The 15,585-nt window shown below is 40.5% G+C and overlaps 1 protein-coding gene across 2 annotated transcripts in view; it reads left to right on the top strand.

Annotated features, from left to right (window-relative positions):
- Nucleotides 1-15,585, top strand: part of SMAD5 (SMAD family member 5) — a 170,024-nt gene that overhangs the window by 11,317 nt on the left and 143,122 nt on the right. The window lies entirely within an intron of this gene.

Genomic DNA, 15,585 nt, shown 5'->3' on the forward strand with positions numbered 1-15,585 from the left:
TTTTTTTTTTAAAAAGGTAAACATGCACCTGTCATATGACCCAGCCATTCCACTACTAGGTATTTAGTAAGAGAAAGGGAAGCATATATAGAAACAAAAACTTGTATATGAATATTCATAGCAACTTCATTTGTAGTAGCCCCAAGCTGGAAACAACTCAAATGTTTATAAGCAGGTTAGTAAATAAACAAACTGTGCTATAGTCATACATTGAAGTACTAATAAGCAAAAAAGGGAATAAAATAGTGGTAATGCATCAACATGGATGAATCTCAAAATCATCATGCCAAGAGAAAGAAGTTAAACTAAAAGAGTACATGCTATATGGTTCCATTTATATAAAACTCTATGAAATACCAGCTAATCTATTTTGACCAAAAGCAAAACAGTGGTTCCCTCAGGATGGAAGACAATGGGGTAGAGGGATGGGAGGGTGGAATGACAAAGGGGCAGAAGGGAACTTTTGGGAGTTTTAGATATGTTCACTATCTTGATGGTGGTGATGGTGTCACAGGTATATATGTCAAAACCTATCAAATTGCATACTTTACATATGTGCAGTTTATTGTGTCAGTTATGCTTCAGTATGTTTTAGAAGGAAAGACTTGGAGTATATAAGCCTCCATTTGTGTTCTTGTCTTGGTACCTACAGATATTAGGAACAAACTCAGTGGTAGGACATCAATGGAAAAGAGTTAAATATTATGAAAGATGAGCTAATAGTCTTTTCTGAGTGTGTATGTGTGTGTGCTGTGTTTGTGAGAGACAAAAAGAGAAAAGATTTTTTAGACTGTCACTGGGTGATCTAATTAACAACAAGTTTTATTTAGCAATCACCATGACCCCAGCCTGCAGTCCAATTTTGACAAACATACACAGTAATCCTTTTGACCTTCAAAATGACCCGTATTATTATTCTATTTTAACTGTTTAGAAAATTGAGTCTCAGAGACCTCAAGTCAGCTGCCCAAAGTTGCACAGCAAGGAAGTGGCAGGGTCAGGTCCTGTGGAGCTTGAAATGGCTGGATTTGTTTCCTCTCTCTGTGTGGGCCCTTCCCTGCAGCAGCTCCCAGCTGGGCACTGCAGCCTCTGGCTGCACATGGGTGGGCCAGGAGACAATGGACCGGGCCCCTCCAAGTGTTCAGCCCTCCAAGGTTAGCTATTGTGCCTAGAGCTATATATAGCTGGTTGCTGGGAAGTAAAAAATAAGTTTTATGTTTTGGAGGCTCATTGGATTTAGGCCACTTGAAAGGTCCTGAAGTCCTTTGCAGATCAGGACTGAAGAGTCATTGTCTAAGCACAGTTGGAGTATGGTTTCTTGGCTACGACGGAGAAGGTGTCCGACAGTTCTGGCCCAAGGAGGTGTGACTCGTTCCTCTGCTCAAAATAGGGACTTGTCATTTCCTGAGTAGGAGTCAGCTGGGGGTGGGAAGGCAGACCCATCCTGACCATTGGAGAATCTGGCAGCCTGGTGGACAGTGGGAAATGGGGTGAATACTCGGGGTCCCTGAGGGCCCCCAGCTAGGGTTGAGGGATGACAGATGAGGGTGATAGGGTAGCTGCATCATTGGTGATGGGTGAGGGGGGTAGAGCTAGCCAGGCAGGACCTCTTAGAAGAGGGGACATGGAGTGAGCCTTGAAGACCAAGTCAAGGTGGCTCACAGGGAAGGCCCTTCCGGGGAGAGGCCAGTCCTCAAGGAAGCACAGCAGTGGTGTGTTGTTGAGCTTCAAGTTGCTGGGTGTGGAGGGAGTTAATGGTTCCTGTGCAGGAAGTGACAAGAGAAAGGTCCGGAAAAGGAGGCAGAGAACGGACAATGACCCTGGGATTGTGACTGAGCATTCGGAGGGGATTTTCTAAATGCATGAGATCGGCACTGCCTTCAGGTTTAGATCTTCCACAGGATCTCACTCAGTATCCGCTCCAGGACTGACTGAGCTGGGTTTTACTCGTGTGGCCATCCTGGTGGTTAAATGGAGAAATACTTCTGAACTGGTTGGCAACCAGCCACTGCCCATATCCCCAGAATGACCCTCCACTGTTACAGCTGTCCCTGCCCCTGCCATGGACTCCTACCCACCTGTTGCCTGCAATCTGACAGCCAGTATGGCAGAGGCATGCCAAGGTGCTCTGGCACAGAGGCTGCTTCCCTCCAATTGGCTGGTGATGGAGTTGTTAAATATTTTGAATATCATCTTTGCTGGACCCAAAAGAGTAACAGCAATTGATTGGTATTTGCTGCCAGACACCACTCTAGGAGCTTTGCCTACATTAACAACAGCAGTAATAATAACAATAATAGCTAAACATTATCGGGTGCTCATTAGATGCCAGGCACTATGCTAAGTGCTTTGCAGTGATTATCATTTGATGCCCACCCAGTCACAGTAACCCTATGTGGGATGTTCAGACATTATGCCCATTTTCAGAAGGAGAAACAAAAGGCCCAGAGAGGTTAAGTAACTTGCCCTGGGTCACAGAGCTGGTAGGTGGTAGGGCCCAAATTCAAACCCAGTTCAGGGTTGCTCTGGTGGTAGTTTCTACTGGGAGAAATAATACAAAAGTGCTCATAAAATTGTCTTGAAAACTATGGCTCTAATATTAAAAGCGCTCCCTTCCCTTCTGGTCTGAGAGTTCAACGCCTTCATCAGGCAGTTCGTCTATCTTGGTTGTTAAAGTGTTTCTGATACATCCTCTGAATTTGATGGACAGCATTTTCATGCTGTGAAAATAAATTTGATTGTGAAGGAGTTTCCCAGTTAATCTGATTTAGCAGTGGTCCCAAAGCACTCTGTATAGAGGATGCACAGGAGTGCTGGCCAGTGTCTGCAAGGGACTGATGGGAATACGGAGTTTTTCCCCAGCTCTGTATCATCCATTTGCTCTCTAGACTCTATAGAGCTTTCCTGGAAATGCTGCTCCTTGATTGCTTTTGTTGTGCTGAAGTCAAGTCAATGCAAAGGCCATTAATCAATGCAGCATCTCATTGGCAAGCCTCATAAAAGATGGTCTGTTCTTGAAAGCACGCCTCCTTCTGACTGTGTTCCAGGAACTGTCTAGTGTATTAATGGTTGCTGCTGACCGTGGACTCATCCATTTAACAAATATCCAGTGAGAGCCAACCATATATCAGGCATCGTTCTACATCCTGGTGATAGAACCACAAACAAAATAGACCCTTCCCCTGTCCTCATAGAGCTTGTATTGAAGGGGAGGAGAGATATTCTGCAAATGTTTACAGAAAGACAGCTAACAATATAACCATGTTTTGTGACAAGTGCTGTGAAAGTAAACAGAACACTGAAAGTTGATCTCAGATCTTAGATTGGAGTGCCATGAAAAGCTAAAGTTATATTTGAGCTGACACTTAAAAAGTCATCCATTGAAGGATGGGGGAGCCTCGGAAGAAAGCAACAGCAACAGAATAGCATGGGTGAAGGCTGTAAGGTAAGGTGAAAGTTGGCATTTTTGAGGTCTTGAAAGAAAACCATTGTGTCTGCAGTTTAGTGAGCCAGGGCAGGTGAGGGGATGAAGCTGTACAGTGGTGGGGTGGGGTGGGTTTTCTATGAATGAGGATCTCTAGTTAGGAATTAGACAGGAGGATTGAGGGCCTGGGGGGAGCATCACCCCAAAACAGCACCCCATGGTAGAAGAACAGACAAACCACTTGATAGAGTTAAGAGCAGGAGCTGAGAAAAGCTCTATTTATTCATAAGCAGAGTGAGATGGGGCTCTCGCTTTCATAGAAAAGTTTATCTTGGGCTAAAATCGTCTCACAGCGTCACAGAAAACATTCTTGATTAAAGTAAACCCAGAGAGGCCATGATAGCCAGCAGGTCCTGAACTTTTAGGGGCTGGGACATTGCATTCAGATTCTTTAAGTTAAGTGACAGAAATTACTCAAATTAGCTTAAGTAAAAAAACGAGAAATGTACTGTCTCAAATAACTGGGGAGTCCAAGCAGTAAATGAACAGGGTAGAGAGGTTCAAACATGTTATCAGTTCTCTTTCTCTGTCTTGTGGTCCTTCTGTATCTCTCTGCTCCTCTCCTTTGCCCCCTCTCTCCTCACTGCTTTACCCTGACTTGTTTTCATTTTGGAACAGGCAAAGATGACCTCATGATAATTCAGATGAAAAAGCTAAACTGTTTTCTGAATTCTGAGTGTCCTTGGATCATATGCCCGTCTCTGAACCAACAGCCAGGAGGACAGTGCAAGCAGTCTGATTGCTCGGGATCCGTCCCTCCCAGATCACACAGATCACACAGCAGGAGTGTGGGATGTGGGAGGGGTCATCCCAAAGGGGTCCTGGCAGACAAAAACAAAACCCTCACTGTCTAAGGGTAGAAGATTTGTCCTGCCTCCAAATGCAGAATTTTAAACATCTTAAAAATTAATTTTTTTATTAGAGAATTTGTAGGTTCACAGAAAAATCATGCAGAAAATACAGAGTTTCTAAATACCACCTCCCCACATAAGCATTTTTCCCTATTATCAACACTATGCATTAGTGTAGTACCTTTGTTACAACCAATGAAATGATTTTATAATTATAATTTTAACTGCAATTTACATTAGGGTTCACTGTGTTATAGAGTTCTATGGTTTTTTAAACGTTTTTATTTTAGTAGCATATATACAACCTAAAATTTCCCCTTTAACCACATTCAAATATATAATTCAGTGGTGTTAATTACATTTACAATGTTGTGCTACCTTCATCTACATCCATTATCAAAACTTTTCCATCACCCAAAACGAGCACTAGGTGTCCTTTAAGTGTAAACCCCCCTTTCCCTAGCCACACCTCGGGCCCCGGTGACCTTTATTCTAGTTTAAGACTCTGTGAATTTGCTTGTTCTAATTATTTCATGTCAGTGAGATCATACAGTATTTGTCCTTTTCGGTCTGGCTTATTTTACTCAGTATGATGGTCTTCAAGGTTCATCCAGGTTGTCACATGTATCAGAACCTCATTCCTTTTTACAGCTATAAAATATTCTATGGTATGTTTGGTGGTTTGAAGCTGTTATGTACCCCAGAAAAGGCCATGTTATTTTAATCCATTCCTGCAGGTGAGACCTATTGTGGGTGGGACCTTTTGATTAGGTTATTTTGATTAGTTTAGTAGGATTTCTTTATATATTCTGGATATTAACCCTTATCAGGTATGTGATTCCCAAATATTGTCTCCCATCGAGTAGGCTGCCTTTTTACTTTCTTGACAGAGTCCTTTGATGCACAAAAGTATTCAATTTTGAGGAGATCCCACCTCCTACCGTGAGATCTTTAAGATATTTCCTTACATTTTCTTTTAAGAGCTTTATGGTCTTAGCTATAATGTTTAGGTCTTTGACCCATTTTGAGTTAAGTTTTATATAAGGTGTGAGAAAAGGGTCCTCTTTCTTTCTTTTGGATATGACTATCCAATTCTCCAAGCACCATTTATTGAAGAGGCTGTTCTGTCCCAGTTGAGTGGACTTTGCCTTGTCAAAAATCAATTGCCCATGGATGAGAGGGTCCATTTCTGAACCCTCAGTTTGATTCTATTGCTTATATGGCAGTCCTTGTGCCAGTACCATGCTGTTTTAATTATTATAGCTTTGTAATAAGTTTTCAAATTGGGAAATAAGAGTCCTCCAACTTTGTTCTTCTTTTTCAAGATGGCTTTAGCTATTCAGGGCCCTTTAACCTTCCATATATATTTGATGCTTGACTTTTCCATTTATGCAAAGAAAGCTGTTGGAATTTTGATTGGGGTTGCATTGAATCTGTAAATCACTTAATCTATAAATATCTTAACAATATCTTAACAATATTTAGTCTTCCAGTCCTTGAACACAGATTGTCCTTCCTTTTATTTAGGTCTTCTTTGATTTTTTAGCAATGTTTTGTCATTTTCTGTATGCAAGTCCTTTACATCCTTAGTTAGATTTATTCCTAGATATTTGATTTTTTTTTAGTTGCTATTGTAAATGGAATTTTTTTCTTGATTTCCTCTTCAGATTGTTCATTAGTAGTATATAATGAACAACTATACAAACTACTGATGTTTGCATGTTGATCTTGAACCTCATTACTTTGTTGAATTTGTTCATTAGCTCTATGGGCCTTGTTGTGGATTTTTCAGAATGTTCTATGTAGAGGATCATACTACCTGCAAATAGAGAAAGTTTCACTTCTTCCTTTTCCGTTTGGATGCCTTTTATTTCTTTTTCTTGCCAATTGCTCTGGCTAGAACTTACAGTACAATTTTATATGAACTGGTGCTGGTGGGCATCCTTGTCTTGCTCATGATCTTAGAGAGAAACTTTCAGTCTTTCACCATTGAGTGTGATATTAGCTGTGGGTTTTTCATATATATATTTTTTATCATGTTGAAGATGTTTCCTGCTATCCTAGGTTTCTAAGAAACTAGAAACTTTTATTAAGAAGTGGTGTTGGCAATTGCATGGAACTTTGAATAGGAAGTGAGATACGGTAGGTTAGTATAGGCTGGAGTGAAATAGTGACACATCCTAGAGTAATTTGGGCAGATAATAAAAAATATATTTACAGCCTCCCCCTCCCCAGCCCCGAGGATCTGGGAGAAGGTGCGGATGTGTTGGACATCCTCACCTGGACTGGTGTTGATGCTGTCACAAACATTGGGACTGGCAGTTTGATGTGCTGAGCCCTCGAGCATGGGACTTGCCCTTATGAAGCTCATTACCACAAAGCAGAGTCTAAAGTTGTATGTAATGGTGCCTAAGAGTCTCCCCCTGAGTACCTCTTTGTTGCTCAGATGTGGCCCTCTCTCTCTCTAACTGAGCCATCTCGACAGGCGAACTCGCTGCCCTCCCCCCTACTTGGGACCCGACTCCCAGGGGTGTAAATCTCCCTGGCAACGCAGAGTATGACTTCTGGGGATGAATGTGGACCTGGCATCATGGGACTGAGAGTATCTTCTTGACCAAAAGGGGGATGCAAAATGAGACAAAATAGTTTCAGTGGCTGAGAGATTTCAAATGGAGTCGAGAGGTCACTCTGGTGGACATTCTTATGCACTATATAGATAACACCTCTTAGGTTTTAATGTATTGGAATAGCTAGAAGTAAATACCTGAAACTACCAAACTCCAACCCAGCAGTCTGGACTCCTGAAGACAATTATATAATAATGTAGATTACAAGGGGTGACAGTGTGATTGTAAAGACCTTGTGGATCACACCCCCTTTATCTAGTGTATGGATGAGTGGAGGAATGGGGATAAAAGCTAAAGGACAAACGGGGTGGGATGGGGCTATGATTTGGGTGTTCTTTTTTCACTTTTATTTTTTATTCTTGTTCTGGTTCTTTCTGATGTAAGGAAAATGTTCAGAGATAGATTGTGGTGATGAACGCATAACTATGTTATCATGCTGTGGACAGTGGATTGTGTATCATGGATGATTGTATGGTTTGTGAATGTATTTCAATAAAACTGAATTTAATTAAAAAAAAAAAGTGCATTTGGTGTCCACTTAGCACGAGATGCAGTGGGCCCCCTGCTCCCTTAACTCTTAAAAAAAAAAAAAAAGAAAGAAGTGGTGTTGGATTTTCTTCATCAATTGAAATGATCATGTGGGTTTTTTTCTTTCATTCTATTAATGTGGTGTTTACATTAATTGATTTTCTTATGTTGACCCAACCTTGCATACCAGGGATAAATTGCATTCAATGATGGCTTGTAGTTCTTTTAATATGCTGTTGGATTTGGGAAGCTAGTATTTTATTGAGGATTTTTACATCTATATTCATAAGAGATGTTGGTCTGTAACTTTCTTTTCTTGTAATATCTTTATCTGGCTTTGGTATTGCAGTGACATTGGACTCATAGAATGAGTAGTCCATCCTCTTCAATTTTTTGGAAAACTTTGAGCAAGATTGATGATTATTCTTTTTGGAATATTTGGTAAAAATCACTGGTCAGCTGTGTGGTCCTGGGCTTTTCTTTGTTGGGAGGTTTTTGATAATCATTCAGTCTCTTTACTTGTTATTATTCTGTGGATATCTTCTGATTCTTCTTCAGTCAGTGTCAGTAATTTGTGTGTTTCTAGGAATTTGACAATTTCACCTGGGTTTTCTAATTTATTGGCATTCAGTTGTTCATAGTATCCTTTTATAGTCCTTTTAATTTCCATGGGGTCAGTAGTAATGTCCCTTTAATTTCTGATTTTAGTTATTTACATCCTCTCTCTTTTTTTCCCTGTCAATCTAGCCCACAGTTTGTCAATTTATTGATCTATTCAAAGAATCAACTTTTGGTTTTATTGATTCTATTATGTTTTTGTTCTCTATTTCATTTATCTGTGCTCTAATCTTTGTTATTTCCTTCCCTCTGCTTGCTCTGTGTTTAGTTTGCTCTTCTTTTTCTAGATTCTCCAGTTTTGAGGTTAGGTCTCTGATTTGAGATCTTTCTTCTTTTTTGATGAAAGCATTTAGAGCTATACATTTCCCTATCTTAGCACTGCCTGTATTGCATCCTATATGTTTTGGTATATTGGTTGGTATGTTTTCATTTTAATTTGTGTCAAGATATTTCCTAATTTTGCTTGTGATTTCTTCTTTAACCCAATGACTGTTTAAGAGTGTTGTTTAACTTTCACGTATTTGTGAATTTTCCAGTTTTCCTTCTGTTACTAATTCCCAGCTTCAGACCATTGTTATCAGAGAAGATACATAATGATTTCATTATTTTTAAATTTATTGAGATATGTTCTGTGACCTAACATATGATGTACCCATGTGTACTAGAGAACAATGGAGAATGTATATTCTGCTGCTGTTGAGTGAACTGTTCTGCATATGTCTGGTAGGCCTAGTTAGTTTATTCAAGTCTTCTATTTCAAGTCTTTTAGTTCCTTAAGTCTTCTAGTTCATTCAAGTCTTCTGTTTCATAGTTGATCTTCTATCTAGATGTTATAGCCATTTTTAAAATTGGTGTATTGAAGTCTCCTACTATTCATATAGAATCATCTATTTCTCCCTTTGTTCTGGTTTGCTAATGCTGCCAGAATGCAAAACACCAGAGATGGATCGGCTTTTATAAAGGGGGTTTATTTGGTTACAAAGTTACAGTCTTAAGGCCATAAAGTGTCCAAGATAAGTCATCAACAATTGGCTGCCTTCACTGGAGGATGGCCAATGGTGTCCAGTAAACCTCGGTTAGCTGGGAAGGCACGTGGTTGGCATCTGTTCTAGAGTTCTGGTTTCAAAATGGCTTTCTCCCAGGATGTTCCTCTCTCAGCTCCTGTGCGTTCTTCAAAGTGTCCCTCTTGGCTGTAGCAAGCTCGCTCTTTCTGTCTCAGCTTTAATAGGGCTCCAATGAACTAATCAAGGCCCACGCTGAATGGGTGGGGCCATGCCTCCATGGAAATTATCTAATCAGAGTTATCACCTACAGTTGGGTGGGTCACATCTCCATGGAAGCACTCAATCAAAGAATTAAATCTAATCAACACTAATATGTCTGCCCACACAAGATTGCATCAAAGATAAATGGCATTTTGGGGGACATAATACATTCAAACTGGCACACCCTTCAAATCTGTCAATGTTTGTTTCATATATTTTTTGGCTCTGCCATTAGAGACATATATATTGTTATGTCTTCTTGTTGAATTGACCCCTTTATCAGTATAAAATGACTATCTTTGTCCCTTGTAACAGTTTTTAACTGGAAGTCTATTTTATCTGATATTAGTATAGCTCTCTTTTGGTTACTATTAGCATGTTATACATTTTTTTCCATCCTTTTGTTTTCAACCTATTGTGTCTTTGAATTTAAGGTCAGTCTTTTGTAAACATCATTTAGTTGGGTCATCCTTTTTTATCCATTCTGCCAATCTCTGCCTTTTGACTGGAGAGTTTAATCCATTTACACTTAAAGTAACTACCAATAATGCAATACTTTCTTCTGCCATTTTGCTATTTGGTTTTTGCAAGTTTTATACATTTTTTGTCTCTCAATTCTTCCATTAATGCCTACTTTCATTATTATTTGATTATCTGTATTGTACCATTTTGAGTCCCTTCTTATTTCTGTCTGTATATATTTTTCTGATATTTTCTTTGTGATTATCATGGGACTTAAATTCAACATATTAAGTCTATAACAATCATGTGGGATTTTATATCAACTTAACTTCAGTAGCATACACACTCACTGTTCTTACACCTCTCCATCCCCCAACCATTTTGCTGTACTTGCTACAAATTATATCTTTACACATTGTATGTCCCAGACCACAGTTTTATCATTATTTTTGTGCATTTGTATTTTAGAAACTATAAGAAGTAAAAAGTGGAATTACATACCAAAAAACACACAATACATTGGTGCTGGAATTTATAAGTTCCCATTTGGTTACCCTTACAAGAGTTCTTTATATTTTCATGTGGCTTTGATCTGTTGTCTATTGTCCTTTCCCTACAACCCACAGAATTCTCTTTAGCATCTCTTCTAGAGTGGTTAGTGGTGATGGACTCCCTCAACTTTTGTTTATATGAGCTTGTTTTAATCTCTCCATCTTTTGTGTGTGTGTATGTGTGTTATTATTTTTATTGTTGTTCTTTGTTTTGTTTTCTCTCCCTCATTTTTGAAAGACATCTGTGCTGGTTTGGATATATTATGTCCCCCCAAAAGACAGATTAATCAATCTGTGGTGGCAGACTGATTAATCTTTCTTATTAGGATATGATCTTTTGATTTATTGTTTCCATGGAGATTTGACCCTACCCATTCAGGGTAGGTCTTGATTAGTTTACTGGAGTCCTTTAAAGGGAGCTCACACAGAGAGCAGAGAGATGAGAAATGCCCCAGGATATGATAAGCCAGGAGACCCAGAGGCTTGCTGATGCTTGGAGATGCTAGCCCAGAGTTTGCTCCAGAGAAGCTAAGAGAGACAAGCCCAGAGTCATTTTGGAAAATGCCATTTTGAAACATAGCCTGGGAGTAAAGGAATAGCAGATGCCAGCCACATGCCTTCCTAGCTGACAGAGGTGTTCTGGATGCCATCAGCCTTTCTTCAGTGAAGGTATCCTCTTGTTGATTTTCTTGCATGTCAGAAGCTAACAAAAACAAACCAGCTAACACAAAAAACACCTTTCACAGTCCTTGCAAATTGACTCTGTGTTGGCTAGTGCTGTTCTTCTGAGTTTAGCCTTCCCGTCAGGATCAGCCTGAAGTGAACATGAAGTGTAAATTCCTGTCTGTCTTTTCTGAGCCCAAGTCTTGTCCTGGGCTTGTGCTTGCTTGCTTATGGCCTTAGGAATTCGCAGGCTTACAGGAATTCAAACACTGCCTGTACTCCCTATGAAACATACTTTCCTCCCCTCCTGGGTATACTTTGATACATCTTAAAGCAAGTAATCCTTAGCCCCAGGCTGCTTTGGTTTGTTTCTTATACTGCTTTAGCAGTCTGCAATCTGTTTCTGCCTGTGGAACAACTTCTGGAAGGGCAAACCAGAGATGAGTTTCCTGGTTCGATCTTTCAGCCTGCCACTGGATAGATTGGCACTGACATACAGGTGCCACTGTGTGTATGTTTTAGTTTCCTAGCTGCCAAATCAAATACCATGCAATGGGTTGGATTAAACAATGGGAATTTATTGGCTCACGGTTTTGAGGTTAGGAGAAGTCCAAACTCAAGGCCTTATCAAGGTGATGCTTTCTTCTAGAAGACTATGGTGTTCTAGGGCTGGCTGCTGGCAATCCTTGGTCCCTGGCTTTTCTATAACATGGCAATGCACATGGTGGCCTCTCCCTTCTCTTCTGGGTTTCATTGACATTCAGCTTCTGGTTGCTCTCTGTGGCTTTCTCTCTCTGTGACCTTCCCTATAAGGCCTTTGGTAATAGAATTAAGACCCTTTCTGATTAAGCTGGGCCACACCTTAACTGAAGTAACCTGATTTATGATTTCAAACAGTACAATCTCTCTGTTGTTTTGCCTGAAAGCTATTGGGGAGCTCACAGAATTGATGGAAAGACTGGAGAAGTAAGCTCAGAAAGTGGGTAAGAACCAGTGAGGTAGGGTAGATGGGGACAGTCTCTGCTGCTCCTGGAGACTCACTGGAGGCTCTTAACTTGGCCGCTGCTACCATGAATAGTTGCTGACTGTCTCAGAATCTTTGTGATGATCCCTGATATCGTACACAGCAGGCAGAGCATAAACATGCCCCTTTTGACTTTTACAAAGGGGAGGGGACCCAGCCTCTCTCCAGGACCTACAGAGTAAAGGAGACTTATCCAAAATAAAGGGATTTTAAATACTGGGTAGCCCAAAATTGGCATGTGTCCATCTAGGCCAACATAATTTCTTCCACTAACTAGGAAGTCTTCAGTTCTATTTGGGAATTATTACCCTTACAGAGAAAGGATGATGCGGATGCAGTCATTGCCCTGCCTGCATCCCCCCCAGCATTCATGGCTACATGTCAAAAGCTAATGACTCCCAATATCTGCAGCTTTCTCCCTGAGGATTTCTTTTTTTTCTTTTCTTTTTTTTTTCCCCAGATGCAGAGACTTCAGACAGAGCAAGTTGGAAGAGCCAGATACTCACTGCCCCATGATTCAGTTCTCGAGCAATAATAGGACATGGATATAATAGATTAATGCCCCGGCTTCTGTGTCCCGTGGCTAGGGTGGCAGTGGGGTGTGTACCACACTTTCCCGGAGTTTCCCAGCAGGATTGAGCCCTAGTTGCTCACAGAGAGAAATGGTTGAATAACACATCCTTTTCCCATTCCTATCTCATTTCCACACTACCTACTTATAGTTCCTGAGATCACCTCCCAAATAACTACTTGCAGCGAATCCTTACCCTAGGGTCTGCTATTTGGGTTCCCTGAACTAACAGTTGGCTCAGCCTTCTTGAGAACTGGGACTGGAGAACCTGGAAGGCAGGGACAGGGAAGAGGAGTCCCGATCCCTTGCCCACTTCCCACGTGGAGACATTGAAGAAGTGCTTGTGCTTTCTCCTGATATTCCACTTGAAATGTATATGCCTTTGACTCAGTATTTTCACTCTTGGGTGTTTATCTTACAGCATGACAAGAAGTTACTAACATAACTTCTATCTTTGCCCATGTGCAAAGATAACCCAAGAAGATGTTCATTGCTTTGGTTGTGATAGAAAACAAACTGGAAACAAATGCGTATCAATCAGTTCTCATTAAATAAATTATGTGGTATCCCTACAAAGTAATGCAGTGCAGCTATTAAAAATAATGTTATGGATTTCCAGTACTTGAACAGAAAGATGCCCAACATAACCGTTAAGAGAAAACAGTCAAGTTGTAAAAGAGTATTGTGGTCTTATTTCTAAAACAGATCTTTCAATACATTTTTATTGAGTGCCCGCTATATGCCAGGCTTTCATTGTCCTGTGTGTCAAATGTCGTCTGTTCTATTTTCTCAATTGTGTTTTATTTGAAGAATAGCTTCTCTTCTTAAAATATTCAAATACGATGAAAAAGGAAGATTCAGTGTTGCCTTTGAAAACTCTTTGAGTTAATAATTAATACTTTATTGAAGCAATTTTCCCATTTTTTTCTTAAAAGACCTAATTTGAAAATAAATATATGTGTGTGTGTGTGTGTGTGTGTGTGTGTGTGTGTGTGTGTGTGTATGCATATCTGTATATGTATCTGGTTTTCTGGCTATCACAGAACCTGGATTACCTTATTCCTTTCTGTATTGTTGAATTTTTACCCTGAAGAAGAATTACTTTTATAATATTAAAAAGTACCAGTAAAAATAAAAACAAAAACAAAAAAACAAACCTCTCTCTCTGTCTCACGCACATACAGTTTTTCTCTCTACGAAGTCTCCCTGTTTGGTGCCTTTCTGCTCTCTGGAAGCCTTGCCCCACTGTTGTTCACTGCCAGATGCTGCCATCATCTCCTTTGAACCGTCAGCTGTCCCACTGGGGCAGAGAGTCATATTCAACCATCCTGATGTGACTGTTTTCTTTTTATCCAGTGTCCTAACAAAAGTATCTCTTTCAAAGATATTCAAAGAAGAATGCAGGGTTGCTTTTTAGAACCATTTAGAGTTCATAGCTTGAATACCTTAATAAAAGCTTAAAATTTTTTTTCCATAAAGACTTAAGCTGAAGAAAAACATAATGTGTAATATTTTCCCGAGTCCCGCCCTGTGCATGACCCGCATAAGAGGTTTTTCACTGTAAAGCAATTGGCTATTCTGACATTTTCCGCAAATTAATTTACCTCAGGAAGCCACGTTCCTCCATAAAGGGGGGAAAACAATGAGGTCTTTTACATTCTCAGTAATATGGTGCTCATTAGCTAAATGCTGACTTTGTTGAGCTCTTGGACAGAATAAAATATCCTAAAGCAAGGTCATGACTGTAGCAACCTGAAAAGGAAAGAGACCCTCATACCTGTGCCTGAGTCCTGGGAGGAGAAGCGGGCCAGGTCTAAGGCAGGAGGGATGCTGCCCAGGTGGTCCCTTTCCCCTCTGCAGGGTGGACCCCAAAAGATGATGGGAATGGTGAAGGAGGGACAGAGGGCAACACTTAAACCTCCTGGGCTAGAGGAGTCAGAAGATCTTACACACCAGTGGCCTCTACACTATTTTTCTCCCAATGCAGTTTTGATCATAACTACCTCTATTGGAAAAACTGTCTGAGTATACACCCCAATACATAGTGTACTGCTATACTGAGTATCTCATCAATGAAAAAGTGTCAAAATCACAAAGGTTGAAATTTTTAGGAAATTTACATATAAAGATCACTTCTACGGTCCATGTGGTCCCCAGCTGGATCATGAAATGACCCTAGGGCTTCCAGCTTTAAATGCCACATGGCCAGCAAGTAGCCTTGGACCGACTTCTATCCTCAACTTCTCACCAAAATTTGTATGAAGATACAGAAAGGACCCAGGACTCACAATGCCTGACCTATAAACTTAAATTTGGGAAGAACTTCCACCAAAAGAATGGCCAAATGGAGTAGGACTGGAGGGAAAATGGCAGTGACCCATGAAATACAGCAGCCCTGCTTCTTAGAAAGAAGACAGAAAGATATTTCAACAACCTCCATTTTCTACACCCCTCCACCCCACCACCACCACACAAACACACACACACAAGAAGTTTTGCAACAGCCAGAAAATCAGGCAGACAGTTTGGAACACCAGGAAGCCACTGTGCTGGTTTGGATGTATTATGTCCCCCAAAACACCATTGTCTTTGATGCAGTCTTGTGTGGGCAGGAAACTATTGGTGTTGATTGGGTTGGAGACTTTTGATTGGATGTTTCCGTGGAGATATGATCACTCAATTGAGGGCGAGATCTTTCATTGGATAATTTCCATGGAGGTGCCCCCCCCCATTTGTCCTGGGCCTTGATTCTACTTTTTATTGCCTCCAATCCAGATGATTTTAATCTTACCATTAATATATGCACTCACTGGAGCCCTATAAAAGCTCAGACAGAAGAAGCGGGCTTGCTACAGCCAAGAGGGACACTTTGAAGAACGCATATAGACTGAGAGAGGAGCAGCAGCTTACAGAGACATTTTGGAGAAGGCTTTTGAAAGCA

Source organism: Choloepus didactylus, chromosome 13 (assembly GCF_015220235.1).
Source record: "Choloepus didactylus isolate mChoDid1 chromosome 13, mChoDid1.pri, whole genome shotgun sequence".
In the NCBI taxonomy this organism is placed as follows: Eukaryota; Metazoa; Chordata; class Mammalia; order Pilosa; family Megalonychidae; genus Choloepus; species Choloepus didactylus.